The sequence below is a fragment of the Mobula hypostoma genome, chromosome 13 (assembly GCF_963921235.1).
Source record: "Mobula hypostoma chromosome 13, sMobHyp1.1, whole genome shotgun sequence".
In the NCBI taxonomy this organism is placed as follows: domain Eukaryota; kingdom Metazoa; phylum Chordata; class Chondrichthyes; order Myliobatiformes; family Myliobatidae; genus Mobula; species Mobula hypostoma.
This window is the reverse complement of record NC_086109.1, coordinates 10721582-10743678: the sequence shown is the minus strand read 5'-3', so window position 1 is coordinate 10743678 and position 22097 is coordinate 10721582. Positions and strand designations below refer to the sequence as shown.

The 22097-nt window shown below is 44.6% G+C and overlaps 1 protein-coding gene across 5 annotated transcripts in view; it reads right to left on the bottom strand.

Annotated features, from left to right (window-relative positions):
- Nucleotides 1-17818, bottom strand: part of slc45a3 (solute carrier family 45 member 3) — a 163638-nt gene extending 145820 nt beyond the window's left edge. The window contains exon 1 of one of the 5 annotated variants that reach the window (XM_063065279.1): nt 17113-17818. The gene's annotated coding sequence lies outside the window, so the exon portion shown is untranslated. Of the gene's footprint in view, nt 1-16536; nt 16675-17112 lie in introns of those variants that run through there. The other 4 variants (XM_063065277.1, XM_063065275.1, XM_063065282.1 and 1 more) reach the window with 4 other exon arrangements.
- Nucleotides 17819-22097: the final 4279 nt, after the last annotated feature.

Sequence of the window (22097 nt, the reverse complement as noted above, 5' to 3'; positions counted from 1 at the left end):
CAACCAGTCAGAAGGCTCTCCATGGTACACCTGTAGAAATTCATCGGAGTCTTTGAAGACACACCAATCTCCTCAAACTCCTAATGCAGAAAGACTGCCTTCCTCGTGATTGCATCAACATGCTGGGCCCAGGACAGATCTTCTGAGACGCTGACACTCAGGAACTTGAAGCTTCCCTTCCCACTGCTGACCCCTAAAGGGAAGTTAAAACAAACTGTAAACTTGCGTGCTTGCAGCTGATCTTTTCAGCTGGGGACTGCACTCGTCCAGCCGGTCATATGAACGATATCTTTTCAGCTGGGGGCTGCACTCGTCCAGCCGGTCATATGAACAATATCTTTTCAGCTGGGGACTGTCCTCGTCCAGCCGGTCGTCTGAATGATATCTTTTCAGCTGGGAACAGCACTCATCCAGCCCGTCATATTAAAGATGCGTTCTCAGATGGGATCTGCACTCTTCCAGCCAGTCATACAAACGAAATGTTTTCTGTAAACCTCTCAAGTGCAACTCTAAATAGAAATGGTGCAATTTACAGTCTTTGAGAATGACTGGCCTGCATTACTGAAAATAAACTACTTCTACATTTTTAGCCAAGGAAATTATACGTTTGTGCTTTGTTTGTATGAAACATGGAGAAAAAAAAACTCCACCAAAGGAAGCAGATAAAATAAGCTCTGATGAAGGGTCTCAGCCTGAAATGTCGACTGTTTATTGATTCTATAGATGCTGCCCGACCTCCTGAGTTGCTCCAGCATTTTGTGTGTGCTGCTACAAAATAGCAGACTGAGTCAGTCACTGAATTCTAACGGAAGACAGGATGCATCATTGAGTGAACAAGGTCCCTCTCCCATTACCCAGTCTGATTCCATAAGACCATTAGACACAGGAGCTGAACTAGGCCACCCAGCCCACACAGTCCATCATTTCATCATGGCTGACTTATTATCCCACTCACCTCCATTCTCCCGCCTTCTCCACATCACCTTTGATGCCCTCACTGATCAAGAACCTACCAACCTTCACAAAATTCTCTGCAGATGCCGGGGTCAAAGCAACACTCACAACACGCTGGAGGAATTCAGCAGGTCGGGCAGCATCCATGGAAACGATCAGTCAATGTTTCGGGTCGGAACCCTTCATCAGGACTGTAGAGGGAAGGGGCAGAGGCCCTATAAAGGAGGTGGGGGGAGGGTGGGAAGGAGAAGGCTGGTAGGTTCCAGGTGAAAAACCAGTAAGGGGAAAGATAAAGGGGTGAGGGAGGGGAAGCAGGGAGGTGATAGGCAGGAAAGGTGAAGAAGGAATATTCCTTTATCTTTCCCCTTACTGGTTTTTCACCTGGAGCCTACCAGCCTTCTCCTTCCCACCCTCCCCCCACCCTCTTTATAGGGCCTCTGCCCCTTCCCTCTTCAGTCCTGATGAAGGGTTCCAGCCTGAAACGTTGACCGATCGTTTCCACGGATGCTGCCCGACCTGCTGAGTTCCTCCAGCATGTTGTGAGCGTTACCTATCAACCTTCGCTTTAAGTATATCCAGTGACTTGGCCACATAGCATCTGCAGCAATGAATTCCATACATTCACCATCCTCCCAAGGCCTTATAGTCTCTGGCTGAAGAAATTCCATCTCTGCTCTAAAGGGACGTCCTTGTATTCCAAGGCTATGCCCTCTGGTCCTAGACTCCCCCATTACTGGAAACATCCTTTCCACGTCCATTCGATCTTCATTCGTTATATGCCACGCCGATGACATAGGAGATCATGGTCTTTCCAAGACCATGACTGCTCTTGGCAATTTTTAAAAATATTTTTTTATATACAGAAGTGGCTTACCATTGCCTCCTTCTGGGCAGTGTCTTTACAAGACTGGTGACCCCAGCCATTATCAACACTCTTCAGAGATTGTCTGCACAGTGACAGTGGTCAGATAGCCAGGGCTTGTGATATGAAACCAGCCACTCATACGACCATCCACCACCTGCTCTCATGGCTTTACAGGACCCTGATCGGGGGCTAAGCAGGTGCTACACCTTGCCCAAGGGTGACCTGCAGGCTAACGGAGGGAAGGAGCATCTTACACCTCCTTTGGTAGGGACATATCTCCACCCTATCACCCAGGTGACATATACTTTGAAAATAAATTTACTTGGAACCTTATATTTTTAACGGTTTACATAAAATAGTAAAATCTGTGAAGACAGCAGAAATGCATCTATTAAAAATTTAAAATCATTATGTAATCCCACCAACAAAGAGTTAATAAACTACTACTGGCTTGTGCCAAGATTTCCAATGAAGCATTTAGCGAGACATAAATCATTATTTGCTAATTCCATAAACCAGATAAATTGGCCACAAGATGAAATTTAATCTGCCAGCAGAATTTGAGTCATCTTCCTGACAGTATTTGCCTTAGTGACTAAAAATGTTACATTAAGAAAACCCCAGGAGCCATCTGATCTTCTAAGTTTGCTGATCTCAGCTGCTGGTAATGTACCCTACAGACAGTACAGGGCCAATGTACATCAGCCTGCAAACTCCCGACAGCTTTTGGGCCGATGGGTATCCCACCATATTTCAACATCACAAGAAGAGTCGAGGAGTGACTCAGTTTTAAAATATTGCAGACTTACATACAAATCCCTCATTGGGCCCCTTTCCCCTCACCACTTTCAATCTCATCCGGCTGGTAAGATCACTTTTATTATCAGTGAACAGAGAAAATTTACAAGGATGTTACCAGGACTTGAGGACCTGAGTGATAGGGAAAGATTGAAGAGGTTAGCACTGGAATGTAGCAGAATGAGGGGAGATTTGATGGAGGTTTAAAAAATATTATGAAAGGATAGGGTCAATGCAAGCAGGCTTTTTCCACTGAGGTTGGGTGAGGCTGGAACTAGAGGTGATGGGTTAAGGATGAAACAAGAAGTACTTAAGGAGAACTTCTTCACTCAAAGGGAAGTGGGAGACGTGGGTTCAATTGCAACTTTTAAGAGAAGTTTGGATAAGTATGTGGGTGGGAGGAGAATGGAGGGCTATACTTCTGGTGTGGGTAAATGAACTAGACAGATTGATAGTTTGGCAAGTTGTGCTGTAGGCCTGATTCTGTGCTGTCGTGTGCTGACTCCTTGATTCTATATCCTTCCCTTTGGTGTGTTGGTGGTTTTAAGTTACAATCTGCACACTATAGAACAATCTATGGACACACCATAATATAATGTATGGACACACTATAGAATAATGTATGGATACACTATGGTATAATGTATGGATACATTATAGTATATTGTATGGATACATTATAGTATAATGTATGGATACACTATAGTATATTGTATGGATACACTATAGTATATTGTATGGATACACTATAGTATAATGTATGGATACATTATAGTATAATGTGGTGGTTGGCATCCGTCTGTCTCGAAGGACAATGGGTGATGATGATCATCATCACAAGCCTGGGCAGAAGGTATGGAGATCCTGAGATGCCCAGTCGTCAAGATCTCCCTCTCGGCCTCACCAGTGTAGTCCAAAGGAAAGCTCATGAAGCAGTATGCTTGGCACCAGCTTGGCTGCAGGAGCTGCTGGAAGGTTGTTCAATGATGTCCAGCCGCCACAGGGGCTCCACGCTGGATTTGCCTTCTGGGTTTACTCCCGTAGCCTTTGTCTCTCCCGAGGCTGCCTACAAGGCAGTGGGCCTATTTACCCATAGCTAGGGTTAGTACAATATATGGATACACTGCAGTATAATGTATGGATACACTATGGTATAATCTATGAACATACTATAATATAATCTAAGGACACACTATAATATAATCACTAAAAGGAGACTCCAAAGCACCCTGAAGAAAACTTTCCTCACACAGAAGACTTCTACTATGTATTCCATGCACAACTTCCAACGCCAACAGACATTTCTGATAACTTAGGAAACAATTAGAGAGGACACTTGCCCAAACATTATGAGTGATGTGCTCTGAAGCAGATCTGACAGCTAGTACAATATATTTAATTGATGAAGAGAAGAGCATAAACCACTTAGAACATTAAGGATATTGCATCTGTCATCGTAAATTTGTCGCTTATTCAAAAGAGCATCCTGGTCCGACTGATTCTTGGCTGGTTATACTCATACGCAAAGCACGGTTGATGATGGCAGGGTCTCTGCTATCTGGATGTTTGTTTTTTTATATATATTTCTTTCTATTTGCAGTAGTCTTCTTTTGCACAGTGGCTGACTGCCAGTCTTAGTGTGCAGTTTTTCATTGATTCTATCATATTTCTTTGTTCTACTCTGAATGCCCACAAGAAATTGAATCTCAGGGTAGTATTACCCAACGACCATCAGGCTCCTGAACCAGTGTGGTAACTCTACTCTCCTCAACTCTAAACTCATTCCACAAATTATGGGCTCACTTTCAATTCTTCTATAACTTATTGTATGTTCTCAGTATTATTCACATATATTAGTCATTCAATATTATTACAATTATATTTTTATTTTTTCTTCGAACTTTGAGGTGTTGGATTAGGGTATAGAATTTTATTTTTCTTGTAGTTTAACATTCTTATGCTTGTAATTCTATATAATCACCTATATACATGTAATTGTTCAGTAAATTTTCCAGTAATTATGGTACTGTACTTTTCTGGAAACTTCTTAACTTCTAGATAGAGACTAGTGTCACGCTACTTGAATCTGGCTAATTTAGTGGTTAATTGTTGCTACTGGAATCTTGTTATCATTTCTTTGTTCTCTCAACTCTTCCACTTCTTGTTTTTCTTGGCTCTTGTAACTCTGAACAACACAATCATAAGGAATAAATTTAATCCTCATTTCTTGACTGCTGAAGACCCTTTGGATCACAAGACCATCAGGATCCAACGGAGGTTAAGGAGGTTTGTAAGGAGTTAGTACGTCCTCCCCGTGGAATCTGTGGGTTTCCTCCAGGTGCTCCAGTGTCCTCCCACAGTCCAAAGGTTAGTAGGTTAATTGGTCATTGTAAGTTACCCTGTGAATCGGCTAAAGTTAAACCGGGAGTTGCTGGCGGCGTGGTTCAAAGAGCCAGTAGGACCTATTTCACGCTGTATCTCTAAATCAAGGGTTCCCAACCTTTTTAATGCCATGGGTCAATACCATGAAGCAAGGAGTCCATGGAACGCTGGTTGGGAACCTAAATAAATAAGTTCAGCTTATCACCAAACATTCTAACAAACTTCTACCGATGCACTTTTTTTTAAAGAGTTACACCATGGTAACAGGCCCTTCCAGCCCAATGAGCCCTTGCTGTCCAACTACACCCCTGTGACCAATTAACCTACCATCCCGCAAGTTTTTTTTTAACCATGGGAGGAAACTGGAGCACCCGGAGGAAACCCACGCGGTCACAGGGAGAACGTACAAACTCCTTAGGTTGAAAGTATCCTAACCAGTTGCATCATGGTCACTTATTTCACGAGGCACAGCCCTTCCAGCCCTTCGTGCCACGCCGCCCCAGCAACCCGAACCTAATTTACAATGAGCGATTAGCCTAACCGGTATATCCGTGGGAGGAAACCGGAGAAAACCCGAGCATTCCACGGGAAGAACATACAGAGACTCCTTACAGAACGGCGGCAGAATTGAACTCCAAACCCGGAACGTCCCGTGCTGTAATAGCGTCGGGCTAACCGCGACACTACTGTGCAAATTCCTGCAAATGAGTGGGAACATAACAAACTGCAGAAGGTAGTGGACTCAGCCCCAATACATCATGGTGACAATCTCTCCCCACCAACGATATCATCAACAGAAGATGCTGCTTCAAAGATCTGGACCAGGCCATCTTTTCATCAGCTGGGGGTACAGAAGCCAGAAGTCCCACAATCAGCAGGCTCAAGAGCAACATTTCCCTTCAACCATTTAGTACCTGAACCACAGCACAACCCTAATCACTACAGTTCAGCAACACTACGACCACTTTGATCACGTTACGTTAAAATGGAATTTCTTTTTGTAGTTTTAATTGTACTAATTGTTGCTAAAATTGTGGATAATTTGTTTACACTTTTCTTTGAATGCTGCTTATATTAAAGTTCAAAGTTAAAAGTAAATTTAGTATCATAGTACATATATGTCACCCTTGACCATATAACCCGGGGATTCATTTTCTTGCGAACGTACTCAGTAAATCCAAGAAACATAATAGAATCAATACAAGACCACACCCAACAGGACAGTTAAACAACCGATGTGCAAATACAAAAGGAAATAAAACAGAAATAATAATAATAATAAGTAAATAAGCAATAAATATTGAGAACGTGAAATGAAGAGTCCTTGAAAGTGTCCATAGGTTGTGGGGACCATTCAGAGATGGGGCAAGTGAAGTTATCCCCTCTGGTTCAAGAGCCTGATGGCTGAGGGGTGATAACTGTTCATGGACCTGGTAGTGTGGGTCCTGAGGCTCCTGTACCACCTTCCTGGTGGCAGCAGCGAGAAGAGAGCACGGCCTGGTTGGCGGGGGTCCTTGATGATGGATGCTGCTTTCCTGCGACAGCGCTATGTTACGTGCTTGTGATGCGGCTGCAAGCAAGTTTCTCACTGCACTCCTGCATGTAACAATAAACCCGACTTTGGCTACGGGCCAAGTGCTGAGCAAGTGGTACTTGAAGATCAGCAGGGACATTGTGAGGCAAACTGTCTGTTTCTGTATCATTGCTTTCAGAAATCTGATTAAAGCTTTGAACCCAGCTGGGGTGGGGGGGGGTGGAGCAGGATAATGAGATTAGGTTAGGAAAGTTCAACTTGAGAGAGTTAGCACAGTAGCCATGGTCTGAATGGTTAACTCAGATTCTGCAGATGCTGGAAATCCAGAGTAAAACACACAACATGCTGGAGGAACTCAACAGGTCAGGCAGCATCCATGGAAAGGAACAAACAGTCGACATTTCAGGATGAGACCCTTCATCAGGACTCCTGCCAGATTTCTGATGGCTGAAGACATGCAATACAGAAGCAGGCCAATTGACTTTGAAGAAAAACTCAAATTATACACAATTAAATCTAAAAACGATTTCCGCTGGTCTCCCACTCACTGTACACAAGCTGGCCATTTGCAAGGCTGCGGAGGACCTGCACCTTTAAGCTTCAAAGGCAGGGTGCGTGGTTGGAAATGTGGACGACAGCCAAACTATCAGGCTGCTGGGTGAGAGCTTCTGATCAATAAATTGCAAGAAGTGAATGGTCGGAGAAGTTTGCAGCCAAATTGCAGAAAGATGCAAGAGCTGCAGGAATAATCATTTCTGGAAAATAGCAATAAAAATCACGGATTGGGAATAGAGGAGCATTATGCTTAAGGAGGGAGAAGGAATCGCTGAGGTTGTTGAGCAATATTTGGCAAGCACCGCAGGGAAGAAAACAGTGGAAGGGACCAGTGAGGGCACGTTTTCGTGGGGAACATCTGGGGAATAAGACAAAAGGAAGGCATGCATTGAAATCTTTGTAGGTGGCATAGCAAGTCAAGACAACTGCTTAAAAGCAAAAACATACAGATATGAGATCGAAGCTAGAAAGCACGCAAGTAAAGGTATAACCCTTTGTACATTACTCACACCCTGACCAGTGGTAATAGATTGTCTTGCTTTATTAACTCTGTCAATCTAAGAAGTTTCAATTAATTTTCGAAGTAAACTTAGCACATCCCCTTTGAATGTGATAAAGCATTCTTTAACCTTCTGAACTGTTGGAACAAGCTACTTTCTTTGAATTTCTTTGTGCAGAGTTTTGATACAATTTTAGTGAACGCCATCTGTATCTATTCCAAGAAGCAAAACCATAACACTTCCATATACTCAGTGGCCATTTTATTAGGTACACCTGCTTGTTAATGCAAATATCTACTCAGTCAATCATGTGGCAGCAATTCAATGCATAATAGCATGCAGATATGGTCAAGTGGTTGTTCAGACCAAATATCAGAATGGGGAAGGAATTTTATCTAAGTGACTTTGAACATGGTATTGTGTTGGTGTCAGATGGGGTGCTTTGAGTATCTCAGAAACCACTGATCTCCTGGGATTTTGATGCACAATAGTTTGGAGTTTACAGAGAATGGTGCAAAAAAATAAAAAAACCTCCAGTGAATAGCAGTTTTGTGGGCAAAAATGATTCATTAGTGAGAGAAGTCAGAAGAGATTGGCCAGACTGGCTCAAGTTGATAGGAAGTTGACAGTAACTCAAATAACCACATGTTACAACAATGGTGTGCAGAAGAGCATCTCTGAATGCACAACATGTTGAACTTTGAAGTGGATGGGCTACAGCAGCAGAAGACCACAGACACACACTCAGTTGCCACTGTTAGGTACAGGAGATACACAGTGTATATTATACAATGCATTCCTTGATTAGCAGTTAGTCCACAGTTGGAGTTTTGAGACCAGTTCTGGGCACTACACCTTTGGAAGGATGTCAGAATCTTGGAATGGATACAAGGGATTTTCACTAAAGTTGCACCAAAGATAAAATGATATAAAGGAGTTGAGAACACTTTTTAACACTTTCAAAGGGGCCTGTGCCAAATTTACTTTGAAACATAATGAAAATATCTTAAAGTTCACAGTTCAAGGTAAATTTATTATCAAAGTAGATATATGTCACCATATACAATCTTGAGATTCATTTTCTAATGGGCATACTCAATAAATTGAGAATATAATATACGGAGGAATTTAAGGTGGGGGCTTGTATGGGAGGCAGGGTTTGAGGGTCGACACAACATTGTGGGCAGAAAGGCCTGTATTGTACTGTACTATTCTATGTTCTATAATAATAACTGGAATAGAATCAATTAAAATCGCACCAAGTTGGGCATTCAACCAGTGTTGCAAAAGACAACAGACTGCGCAAATACAAAAATAAATAAATCATAATAATAGATAAATAATCCATAATGAAAGAGAACATGAGGTGAAGAGTCCAGAAAGTGAGTCCATAGTTTGAGGGCAAACAACAGGAATTCTGCAGATGCTGGAAATTCAAGCAACATACATCAAAGTTGCTGGTGAACGCAGCAGGCCAAGCAGCATCTATAGGAAGAGGCGCAGTCGACGTTTCAGGCCGAGACCCTTCGTCAGGACTAACTGAAGGAAGAGTGAGTAAGGGATTTGAAAGCTGGAGGGGGAGGGGGAGATGCAAAATGATAGGAGAAGACAGGAGGGGGAGGGATAGAGCCGAGAGCTGGACAGGTGATAGGCAAAAGGGGATACGAGAGGATCATGGGACAGGAGGCCTAGGGAGAAAGACGGGGGGGGGTGACCCAGAGGATGGGCAAGAGGTATATTCAGAGTGACAGAGGGAGAAAAAGGAGAGTGAGAGAAAGAATGTGTGCATAAAAATGAGTAACAGCTGGGGTACGAGGGGGAGGTGGGGCCTAGCGGAAGTTAGAGAAGTCAATGTTCATGCCATCAGGTTGGAGGCTACCCAGACAGAATATAAGGTGTTGTTCCTCCAACCTGAGTGTGGCTTCATCTTTACAGTAGAGGAGGCCGTGGATAGACATGTCAGAATGGGAATGGGATGTGGAATTAAAATGTGTGGCCACTGGGAGATCCTTCTGTCCGCCAGAGAAAGCAGGATCTCCCAGTGGCCACACATTTTAATTCCACATCCCATTCCCATTCTGACATGTCTATCCACGGCCTCCTCTACTGTAAAGATGAAGCCACACTCAGGTTGGAGGAACAACACCTTATATTCCGTCTGGGTAGCCTCCAACCTGATGGCATGAACATTGACTTCTCTAACTTCCGCTAGGCCCCACCTCCCCCTCGTACCCCAGCTGTTACTCATTTTTATGAACACATTCTTTCTCTCACTCTCCTTTTTCTCCCTCTGTCCCTCTGAATATACCTCTTGCCCATCCTCTGGGTCACCCCCCCCCCGTCTTTCTCCCTAGGCCTCCTGTCCCATGATCCTCTCGTATCCCCTTTTGCCTATCACCTGTCCAGCTCTCGGCTCTATCCCTCCCCCTCCTGTCTTCTCCTATCATTTTGCATCTCCCCCTCCCCCTCCAGCTTTCAAATCCCTTACTCACTCTTCCTTCAGTTAGTCCTGACGAAGGGTCTCGGCCTGAAACGTCGACTGCGCCTCTTCCTATAGATGCTGCTTGGCCTGCTGCGTTCACCAGCAACTTTGATGTATGTTGCCATAGTTTGAGGGAACATTTTAGTAATGGGGCGAGTGAAGTGAAGTCATCCCCTCTGGTTCAAGAGCCTGATGGCTGACGGATAATAACCGTTCCTGAACCTGGTGGTGTGGGTCCCGAGTCTCTTCTACCTTCTTTCTGATGGCAGCAGTGATAAGAGAACATGTCCTGTATGGTGGGGGGTCCCTGATGATGAATGCTGCTTTTCTGCGACAACGCTCGGTGTCAATGTGCTCAGCGATGAGGAGGGCTTTACCTGTGATGGGCTGGGCCGTATCCACTACTCTTTGTAATTACTTCGGTTTCGCATACCATCTATACAGATCATTTTATTTGAGGTAGGACAAGCAAAAACAAAAAGAGAAAGCAAAATAAAGTGTAACAGTTACAGAGAAAGTGCAGTAGTAGGGCACCATTCAATTGTCTTATAACAGAGAGGAAGAAGCTGTCCCTTAGCCTGGTGGTATTTGCTTTCAGACTTATGAATCTTTTGCCCAATGTGGGGGGGGGTGGGAATCGAAGATGAGACAATGTCTGGTTTGGGTGCGGTCTTCTTCCCTCAGAGAGTGGTAGCTGTGTGGAACGAGCTTAAAGCAGAAGTGGTTGAGGCAGGTTCGATGTTGTCATTTAAAGTTAAATTGGATAGCTATATGGACAGGAAAGGAATGGAGGGTTATGCACTGAGTGCAGGTCAGTGGGACTAGGTGAGAGTAAGAGTTCAGCACGGACTAGAAGGGCTGAGATGGCCTGTTTCCGTGCTGTAATTGTTATATGGTTATATGATTATGCTGGCAGCGAGGTAAAGGCAGAGTCGATGAAGAGGAGCCTCGTTTCGGTGATGTGCTGATCTGTGTTGACCTACAGTTTCTGACTGTCTTGGGCAGAGCAGTCGCCGCACCAAGCGGCGATACATCCGGATAGGATGCTTTCCAAAAGTGCGCAGATAAACACTGGCGAGGGTCAAAGGGACATGTCAAATTTCGTTAGGAAGTAGAAGCACTGGTGTACTTTATTTAAAGGCCTAACTAATCCCTTCTGCCAACACAATGCCCATCTCCCTCCATTCTCAGCATATTCATTTGACTATCGAACAGCCTCTTAATCTCTAGTAACGTATCTGCCTCCACTCCAGGGATGCACCACTCACTCAGCCCCGCACACCTCGCTTGAAACTTATCCCCTTTTGTCTTCAATGCCTCCACTACTAGACATTTAATTAAAGTTTATATTTTTATTTATTTCATGATATAGCACAGAGTAGGCCATTCACGCCATCCCAACAACCCCTGATAAACTAGATTAACCCTACCCTAATCATGGGACAATTTACAATGACCAATGAACCTACCCATTACATCTTTGGACTGTGGGGGGGAAACCGGAGGACCAAACTCCAAACTCTGGCGCACCCCCGACTGTAATAGCAACACGCTAACTGCTACACTACCGAGGCACCCATTTCAACCCTGGGAAAAAGATGCCCGCTGTATACTCTAACCGTTCCTCACTAACTTATAAACTTCTATCAACAATAATAATTCTCAAAGGAAGAACGAGAGGTGTGCAGAATAAGAGGCATAGATCGAGTCGACAGCCAGAGACTTGTTCTCAGTGCCGAAATGGCTAATATGAGGGGATACAATTTTAAGGTGATTGGTAAAAAAGATGTCAGAGGTAACATACACTAAAAATGCTGGTGAATGCAGCAGGCCAGGCAGCACCTCTAGGAAGAGGTACAGTCGACGTTTCGGGCCGAGACCCTTCGTCAGGACTAACTGAAAGAAAAGCTACTAAGAGATTTGAAAGTGGGAGGGGGAGGGAGAGATCTGAAATGATAAGAGAAGACAGGAAGGGAAGGGATGGAGCCAAGACCTGGACAGTTGATTGGCAAAAGGGATACAAAACTGGAGAAGGGAGAGGATTCCCATTTTTCTATTTCCTATTTATGATTCATAATTTAAATTTTTAATATTTACTCATTTTAACTATTTTTAATATTTAATATTTGTAATCCAGGGAGTGGGAAGTGCAGAATCAAATATCGCTGTGATGATTGTACGTTCTAGTACCAATTGTTTGGCGACAATAAAGTATAAAGTATCATGGGACATGAGGCCTAAAGAGAAAGAAAGGGGGAGGGGAGCCCAGAGGATGGACAGCAAGGAAGGAGTTATAGTGAGAGGGACAGAGGGAGAAAAAAGAGAGGAAAAAAGGGGGGGGGAGGGAGGGATAAATAAATAGATAGATAGATAAATAAATAAATAAATTAGGGGTGGGGTAAGAAGGGGAGGAGGGGCATTAACAGAAGTTAGAGAAATCCATGTTCATGCCATCAGGTTGGAGGCTACCCACACGGAATATAAGGTGTTGTTCTTCCAACCAGAGTGTGGCTTCATCTTGACAGTAGAGCAGGCCGTGGATAGACGTGTCAGAATGGGAATGGGACGTGGAATTAAAATGTGTGGCCACTGGGAGATCTTGCTTTCTCTGGCAGACAGAGCGTAGGTGTTCAGCAAAATGGTCTCCCAGCCGTTAGAGGTAAGTTTTCTCTTACACAGACTGTGAGTACATAGACTACCCTGCCAGGAGGGGTGGTCGAAGAAGATACATTACGTACTTTTAAGAGACAGACAGGCATATAGCATCATGCGAAAGTCTTAGGCACATACATATAGCTGGGGTGCCTATAACTTTTGCACGGTACTGTAGTAATTTTATGCCCTGCACTGTACTGCAGCCACAAAATAAATCATGACATGTAACTGAAGATAAACCTGATTCTGATGCGGGTCTCTATTGTGGACAGAGAGTGGGGAGGGGGCAGGGAGAGAGGAATCATGGTTGGGAAAAGGGGAAGGGAGCAGGAAGCACATTCCATAATGATCAATAAACCAATAGCTTGGAATCAAATGACCTTGCCCGATGTCTCAGGTGTCTACACCCGCTTCACCCCACCTTCCCGGTATTCCTTCTCTACCGCCCATCCCGCACCCCACCCGCAGTGATTCCCCAGCATCCTCTGCTCCCGCCGCACTTACAAACTCGCTCTCCACTCCATGTTGATAAATACAGTACTGTGCAAGTCTTAGGCAGCCTAGTTTTCATACATAAGATGTTTGCACAGTACTGCAAATGATAGAAAAATGAAAGGCTATGCGAGATTGAAGGGTTGTATTGATCTTAGAGCAGGTTAAAGGACCAGCACAACATAGTGGGCCGAACGACCTGTGCTGTGCTACAATATTTTGCATTCTAAAAGAGAACTAAATAAATATCGGAACATTGTAGTGCGAGCAACAAAATGGAATTTATTATAGTTTGCTCATGGATCCAACACAGACATTCTGGACAATTACCTCACTGCAAGCTGTAACCCTCTGTTATCTGAGCAACGTAAAGTCTCACAGTGCACTGCCTCCTTAATCCCTCTCCTCCGTCTTCTTCCAACCAACATATAAATTAGTATCTCTAAAAAAGCATACCTGTCTGTCTTGTTCGTGTAGATTTTGAACAATTAGCTGCTATATTTCCTACAGTACAACAGTTATTACATTCAGAACTACTGTGAAATTCTATGGATTAGCAAAATTGTGAAAGATTCTTTCTAAATACAGGTCCTCTTTTCCATTTTCCAAACCCCTCTGAAGCACTGACCTGCAGTGGGACACAGTTCTTCAGCAGGAACCTCCCCACCACCGAGGACATGTTCAAGAGGGCGGCGTTCATTATTGAGGACTCTCACCGTCCACGACATGCCCCTCCTCGTCGCCATCAATGAGGAGAAGGCACAGGAGCCTGAAGACCCACACATCCAGGAACAGTTTCTCCCCCTCTGCCATCAGCTTTCCATCATAAATATAACACTATTCCATTCAATAGTATCCATGAACACCACTTCAAATTTCTTCAGATGTAATGTGGAGAGCATCCTAATTGACTGCATTAACGTCTGGTATGAGGGGGCGGCTACTGCACAGAATCGAAATAAGCTGCAGAGAGTTGTAAACTCAGTCAGCTCCCATCATGGGCACCAGGCTCCGAAGCATCCAGGACATTGTCAAGGAGCGATGCCTCAGAAAGGCGGCATCCATCAATAAGGACCCCCATCTCCCAGGACATGCCCTCTTCTCATTGCTACCATCAGGGAGGAGATACAGGAGCCTGAAGGCACACACTCAACGATTCGGGAATAGCTTCTTCATCTCTGCCAGAATTCTGAAGACACAGTGAACCTTTTAACACTACCACACTACTTCCTTAAATTTTTATTTTTGCACCACTTATTTAACTATTTAATATATACATATACAAACATTTGTGTATATATATATATATACTGTTACTGTAATTCATTTTTTTTTACCTCTATTATGTATTGCATTGTACTTCTGCCGCAAAGACAACAAATTTCACAACACATGCCGGTGTATTAAACCTGACTCTGATTTATTATTCCTTTCTTTGACACTATTTATTCACGTAATTTACGGTGATTGAATATGCTTCCCTGTACTGTTGCTGCAAAACAACAAATCTCACCGTATCTAAGTCAGTGTTTGGACAAATTCGGTTCTGAGTGAACTTTTTGGTACGATCCTTTACCTGTGTCAGTAACACAGCAATTGTCGATGGGACAGAGGATCTAGGACAAGAGTACAGGTATCAGTTAATTATTGACACAAACATCTAGATACAATGGAAAGTTTTAGTTCTGCATACCATCCAGGCAGACCCTGCCAGAGATAAATACCTCAAGGTAGTTTTCAAAAAGTTCAAGTTTATTGTCATTCAACGGTACAGATGTATACCGCCCAAATGAAATGTTCCTCCCGACTGAGGTGCACAACACAGTAGATATAGCTCACATGCAACTCTTTAGGATAATACTACCACAAATAAACTAACAAGTAACAAGATGCACTTAAGACACAAGTTAAAAAGTATATAGAAGAACGCTTCATTAATGAAGAGACGTGGGTGGTGGCAGGGAGTTCAGTCGTCTCCCAGGCTGGAGGGAGCAGCCCTTTTCCAACCCAACAGTTCTGGTCCTAGAGTACCGTATCTCCCTCCTGGTGGTAGGGTGTTAAAGAGATCGTTGGACGGATGGCAGGAATTAATGACAAGTGAACGGAATAGAGGAGATGGGAACAGAAAGGGGAGCAAGGTTTTTAGCATACAATCCCACTAGATGGTGATCAGGAATGGGAACAATGCCCGTGTCAGAAATGACACACAAAAAAACAGCCGGAACACAATTTCGCCCCGAATAAACCCGGAGGTTCTCCTTGGCGCCCATCCAGTGTAACCAATACATTAGTTTTCTGCCTTGGTACGCGAAATACTACGTAATTTATTATTGAAGTATTCAAACCTGTGGAGTTGGCATACAATGGCCGTTTCATACTGCTCTGTTATTTATTAACCTGGCCAAGAAAACCATAAAAAAATCAGCAAAGCAGTTAAAAAAACAACTTGACGACAGTTCTCTGTAATGCTTACACGGAAGAGACGAATCAACAGCCTCCAAACTAACAATAAAATTAGGCTGTCACTCAAATGTGGAGGTTTTAATCGGATGCTATTGTCGGAGGGGGGGGGGGGGCGGTTAATGGTCCCAGATTATAAACACAGGAGGCAAAAACTACAATCTCCAAAGAGCCTTTAGCAGGACAGCTCTCGTTAAATCGCTGTAGGTAAAATAAAGCCACGACATAATCTCCCGCTTTTGTCATTTGGCTCCAAGACCTTTTGTTTAAATTTACATTTTAAAAAAGCTAGTTAAAATACACAGGTTTGCCACACCTAACGACTGTAATCCGGAAAATAACGTAAAGAAAGAAATTGGAAGAGAGGGGGCGGGAGAAGAAATTCTAATCAACACGATTTAAAATGAAGAAAATTCACGATTCCTGGCACCGCGATCTTTTATGTTTGGGAGATTTCAACTAGAAGGAAATAATCTATGGATAGAACCACGGACTAACCTACGGCAGATTTGAGCTATTCCAAATGATTTGCTCAATAAGAGCACCTTCAACTTTGTCTTAAACAGGAATCACTAGCTTTTGTTTCCAAAGCATAACGTCACGTTAAAAACACTGCGAGCCCCCTCTCCAGATGGCATTTCTTCCGCACCGTCGACCCCTCTACCGTAGCCAAAAACTTTTCACTCAAACGAATTGTTGTGTTCTTTTTTTTTCAAAATTAAAGTTCTAAGGAAAGTTTAGCGAGATGGAAGTTTGGAATAAAACGGGGTTGCCTTCAAGGTATTTTCCCCAAACAAGACAAAACAGGGTGGGAAAGAAAGGGCAACATGCAGAGGTAACACGCTCGCACTCTACGTACCTGCAACATGATCTTCATTCGTAGAAGTCATGATGTAAACTGCTTCCTCAATTGCAGATTCCCTCCTATTCATTCGCCACTGTAGTGAAACTGACGCCCGGTTAAAATGTATCAAACCGGCGGCGGCCCGCGCCTGCGCGCTGCGGGCGAAGGAAGAGGAAATTGACAAGAACGCGTCTCGCCAGCCACTGTGACCCTGACGAGTTCGTGCTGGCAAGATTGACTGGGCAGGGGCAGAGGGAGAGGGGAAACTTTTTTATTTGGGGGGGGATACGTACCAGAAGGTGTAAGCAACGCAGATATGTCAATAAAAAAAAACAACACCCGCCGCCCGATTTGCAAAGTAAACATCGGTCTTTAGGATTAAGTATTGAAAGCAATTGCATTTATTTAGAGGCTGCCACGTCCCTCACAAGACTCCGAGTCCGCGAGAAAGCTCCACTGTGGCATTAAAAAGTGAGTGAGAACGGGGTGGGCACCCACTGGCAAGTGAATGTGGGCGTGTTCGTGGATAACAGCGTTGAGGGATTTTACACGCGTTCCTCCCGAGAGGGGCCGTGGACCTTCAATAATCACCTCATCCGCAAAACACGGAGATCTGCGGCAGCGTTGAACGGGCAGCCCGGCCGTGAACACCACGTGCTTCTCTCCGGCTGAAATTCAGTCACGCCACCAGGGCCGGAATTCGGAAATCCGCGGTTAACGAAAGCCACCAACGATATCAATGCACACTTCCGCAGAAGCTGACGGGCGATGCAGCAAGAAGGCTGAGCGGTTATAGGAGGATGGTAGATAAACCCCCGCGTCTCCTCTGTTGCGTGCTTGGCGTATGCAACGTTGGATGGATTAATACAAATTACCCGACTGCTGGGGAGATGGGTGCAGGCAATTAAGGACTGCGGTGCTGGAGTCCGTAAGAAAGGAGGCTGCTCAGGTTCCATCCGAGGCAAACCTTTGTTCAAAGTAAATTTATTATCAAAGTTCATATATGTCACCATAAACAGCCCTGAGATTCATTTCCTTGCTGTCGTTCTCATTAGATCCAATAATGGTAATAGAATCAATTAAAGACTGCAACAGGGCAGACAACCAGTGTGAATAATAAATAAGCAGTAAATATTGAGAACTTGAGGTGAAGAATCCTTCAAAAGTGAGTCTATAGTGTGTGGGAACAGTTCAGTGATGGGAGAAGTGAAGTTATCCCTTCTGGTTCGAGAGCCTGATGGTTTTCAATGGCACATTCAGTGTCAGAGGAATGTGTACAATTATTCATCCTGAAATTCTTTTTCTTCGCAAACATCCATGAAAACAGAGGAGTGGCTCAAAGAATGAATGACAGATGTTAGAACCCCAAAGCCCCCCCCAGCTTCCCCCACCCACACATAAGCAGCACCAAAGCAACAACCCCTCCCCCACCAATAAAAAAACCATCGGCTCCCCCCTCCCACAGAACACTCATGTACTCGAGCAGCAAAACATCAATAAAGACATAGACCTGCAGTACCCCAAAGATTACTCGTTCACCTGGTAATTTGATGTACCACAGGCTCTCTCTCTCCCGAATAAGGGAAAAAGAGGCGGCCCCATTTCACAGCGAGACGGGAGACACAAGCAGCTCGCTGATTTGCGATGTTAAAGGCCTGTTGCGTCGCTTCTTCCGAGCTCTGTGCCCGAAGAACACAGGGTAACTGTCCCTGAACCTGGCAGTGGGATCCTGAGGCTCCTGTGCTGCCTGCAGCAGTGAGAGTGTGACCTGGGTGGTGGTGGGGCGGCGGTGCGGTCCTTGATGGTGGATGCTGCATTGCTGCCGCACCACTCCGTGTAGATGAGCCCAATGCTGGGGTGGGATTCCAACTGACCACCAAATTATTAGCCATGTTTCTCTCTGCAGAGATGCTACCTAACCTGCGGGGCTTTCCCCGTGATGGTCTGGGCCGTATCCACTACATTTTCTGGGATTTTCCATTCAAGGACATTGGTGTTTCCATACCAGGCTGTGATGCAGCCGGTGAACCACGGGATTGTGGAGATTGCCTCTACAGCCTGCCTCCCCCCTCCTGACTCCATCTGCCAATCACCTCTTCCTCACCTGGACCCACCTATCGTATGCCAGCTCTTGCCCGACCCCTCCCCTCGCCTCTTTATACCGGCCATCTCCCCGTGAAAGCGTAAAAGGTAGAGGGAAAGTGGGGTCTATGAGTGATGCGGCCTGCCCAATGTGACCCTGGAATCACACAGTGAAGAGCTGCTCCCGGATCATCCATGGTCCACCCATTCAGGGGCACAGACTTCGCCGCACACATCGCCAAGAAAAATCCACAGAACCGAAACAGCTACTGTACTGACATTTCAGTGACCTCACTCAAGCCTTTGAATCATTAAAAGACATTTAGACAGAGAGATGAGTGGAAGAATTTTGAGGGATTATGAGTCAAGCAGAGGCAAGTGGGATTAGCTCTGAGAGACATATTGGACAGAATGGGCAACTTGGGCCAAGGGGCTTGTTTCTATGCTACATACCTCAATGATTCTATCAGAAGCTGTGGAACACCTTCCTCAGGTTCATCGCCATCTATCTTTGCTCTACGACAGCATTAAAGCTATAGTCATGACCTATCGGTACTCGAAAGATGAAGGCCAATGAATCTAAAAAAGGACGTGCTTGCATTGGGGAGGGTCCAGAAGAGGTTCATGAGAAAGAGTCTGGGAATGAAAGGGTTAACATATGAGGATCATTTGATGGCTCTGGCTAGAGATTAGAAGAATGGGAGGGGGGGTGGAATCTTGTTGAAACCTATCGAATATTGAAAGGCCTAGATAGAGTGGATGTGGAGAGGATGTTTCCTACATTGGCTGAGCCTAGGACCAGAGGGCACAGTCTCAGAATAGAGGGGCGTCTATTTAGAACAGAGGTGAGGAGGAATTTCTCTAGCCAGAGGGTGGTGAATCTGTGGAATTTATTGCCACGGACGGCTATGGAGGCCAAGTCATTGGGTATATTTAAAGCGGAGGTCGAACAGTTCTTGAATGGTCAGGGTATCAAAGGTTACGGGGAGAAGGTAGGCGAATGGGATCGAGAGGGATAATAAATCTGCCATGGTGGAATGCCAGAGCAAACTCAAGCCGAACGGATGAATTTCAACAATGCACCAGTGTAATATTTGTTCAGCCAAAGAAATCCAAGCCCTCTTATCTGGCACTGAGCTTAGCATCTCAGCAGCAACAGAACTCCCTGTCCTTCAATGCTTCTCAGACCTGAATTACATATAGCATGCATTTCATGGCACTGGGAAAGCATCGCTAACACAAAATCCTCTAATTTCACTGTAAGGATAAGTGAACCAGTGTCAGTGCCTAGTTAAAAAGCCAATGCAGACCACTAGAGACTGATTTATTGCATTGAATGAGGTATGGTTTCAGGAATAGGTAAAAAGTGATTTAGGACCTAGCATGTTTATGGGACACGCTTTCAGAGAGACTTGGATGAATGATTGTAAAGGAAAACTTTCACAGGTCTATGGAAAAATCTCAAATTCGCTCAGTCAATGCGTTTAAGATGAAGAGAATTTCAGCTGAGATTATTAAGGGATTTGTTAATTTTTTTTTTGGTGGGACATGGATCCCGGGCAGCTAAATGAGGTTAAACTACAGATAAGACACACCATGGGAGGGTGGCGGTTAGCACGCGCTGGAGCTCTGGAGTTCAGAGTTCAATTCCAGTGCCATCCGTAAGGAGTTCGTACATTCTCCCCATGAACCGTGTGGGTATCCTCTGGATTTTCCAGTTTCCACCTACAGTCCAAAAACGTACCGGTTAGTCGGTTAATCTGTCTTTGTAAATTGTTCTGTGATGAGGCTAGTGTTGAATGCGGGTGGGGTGCTGGGCAGAGCAGCCCAGTGCACTGGAAGGGCCTGTCCCATGCTGTACCTCCAAGCAAATAAATAACAATAAGTACATGGTGGGTCTGCTCAGGGGGGTGAATGTCCTGCTCCTGTTCCTAAATGCCAAAACTTGGATATTTCTTTTCAAGGAATGAATAACTAGGTATTTTTTTCAAAGCCAGTGTTAGATAAATAATCTACGACCTTTCTTCCTCAATCACGACCATTTGCGCTAATGTAGCAGTTAGCATAACGCTTTACAGTGCCAATGACCTGAGTTAAATTCTCGCCATTAAATGTAAGGAGTTTGCACGTCCTTCCTGTAACCATATGGGTTTCCTCCAGGTGCTCCAGTTTCCTCTCACTTTCCAAAGACATACAGGTCACATGGGTGTAATTGAACAGCATGGGCTCGTTGGGCCAGAAGGGCCTTTTACCATAATGTAAGTTGGAAAATAAAATTAAAGAACATAAGGCCGTTTGCAATAACGGAATGCAGAATAAAGTGTTACAGTTCCAGAGAAAGTGTAGTGAAGGCAGACTGTAAGGTGCAAGGCTGTAATGAGGTAAAAAGAACACACATAAAAGTTGCTGGTGAACGCAGCAGGCCAGGCAGCATCTATAGGAAGGAGTACAGTCGATGTTTCGGGCCGAGACCGTTCGTCAGGACTATCTGAAAGAAAGAGGTAAAAGGTCCATTTTATCATTCTGTGCCATGTCAGTATTGCTCAGTAGAGTAGAAGCTCTCCTTGAGCCTGGCAGGACGTGATTTCTGGCTTCTGTATTTTTTGCCCGATGGGAGAGTGGAGGAGAGAGAATGTCCGAGGTGGGTGGGATCTTTGACTCTGTTGTGCTTTTCTGAGGATGTGAGAAGTGTGGACAGTCCATGGAGGGGAGGCCGGTTTCCAAGATGTACTGAGCTGTGTTCACAACTCCCTGCAGTTTCTTGTGGTCTCTGGCAGAGCAGTTGGCGTAACAAGCCCAGATGCATCGGATGGGCATCTATAAAATTTGTTCAGGGGATGTGCCAGATTTCTTTAGCCACGGGCCAAGACACGAGAGTCCGCAGATGCAGGAATCTGAAGCTAAAGCAAACTGCTGGAGGAACTCAGCGGGTTGGGCAGCATCCGCAGAAGAAATCAGTCAGTGGGTGCTTCCGGTTGAGACCCTTGGAACCTTATGAAGGATATCAACCCAAGGAGTCGATGGTGCACTTACCTCTGCAGATGCTGCCTGTGCCGACGAGTTCTTCCAGCAATTTGCTTCTCCCACCTCCGTAGAGCCTTGGTGAGTGTCAATCTCCTTACCTAACGTAGCGGCCAATTCTAATCAAACCAAACTGCTGCGCTGCTGACGCCCCCCCCCACCACAGATTTGTTATACTTGTATGATTTGCCCTCTGCTCCAATCATGATTGTTCCAGAAGTCGAAGAAATGTGTTCGATCATTTATTAGCAGCTAGTAAACAAACAATCTTGAAACAATTAAACTTGAGTAATTGAGCTTTATTGAGTGGTCAACAAAAAATATGACATCCGTTGGTCCCCAGCTGCACATTGCCATGAACAAAGTGTGAAGACGTGACTTATTCCCTTCACTTTTACCACACCCCTACTCATGTGACTAGTTACTGTAATAAACAGAACAAATGCACAACACAGAATACAATGCAGATAGAG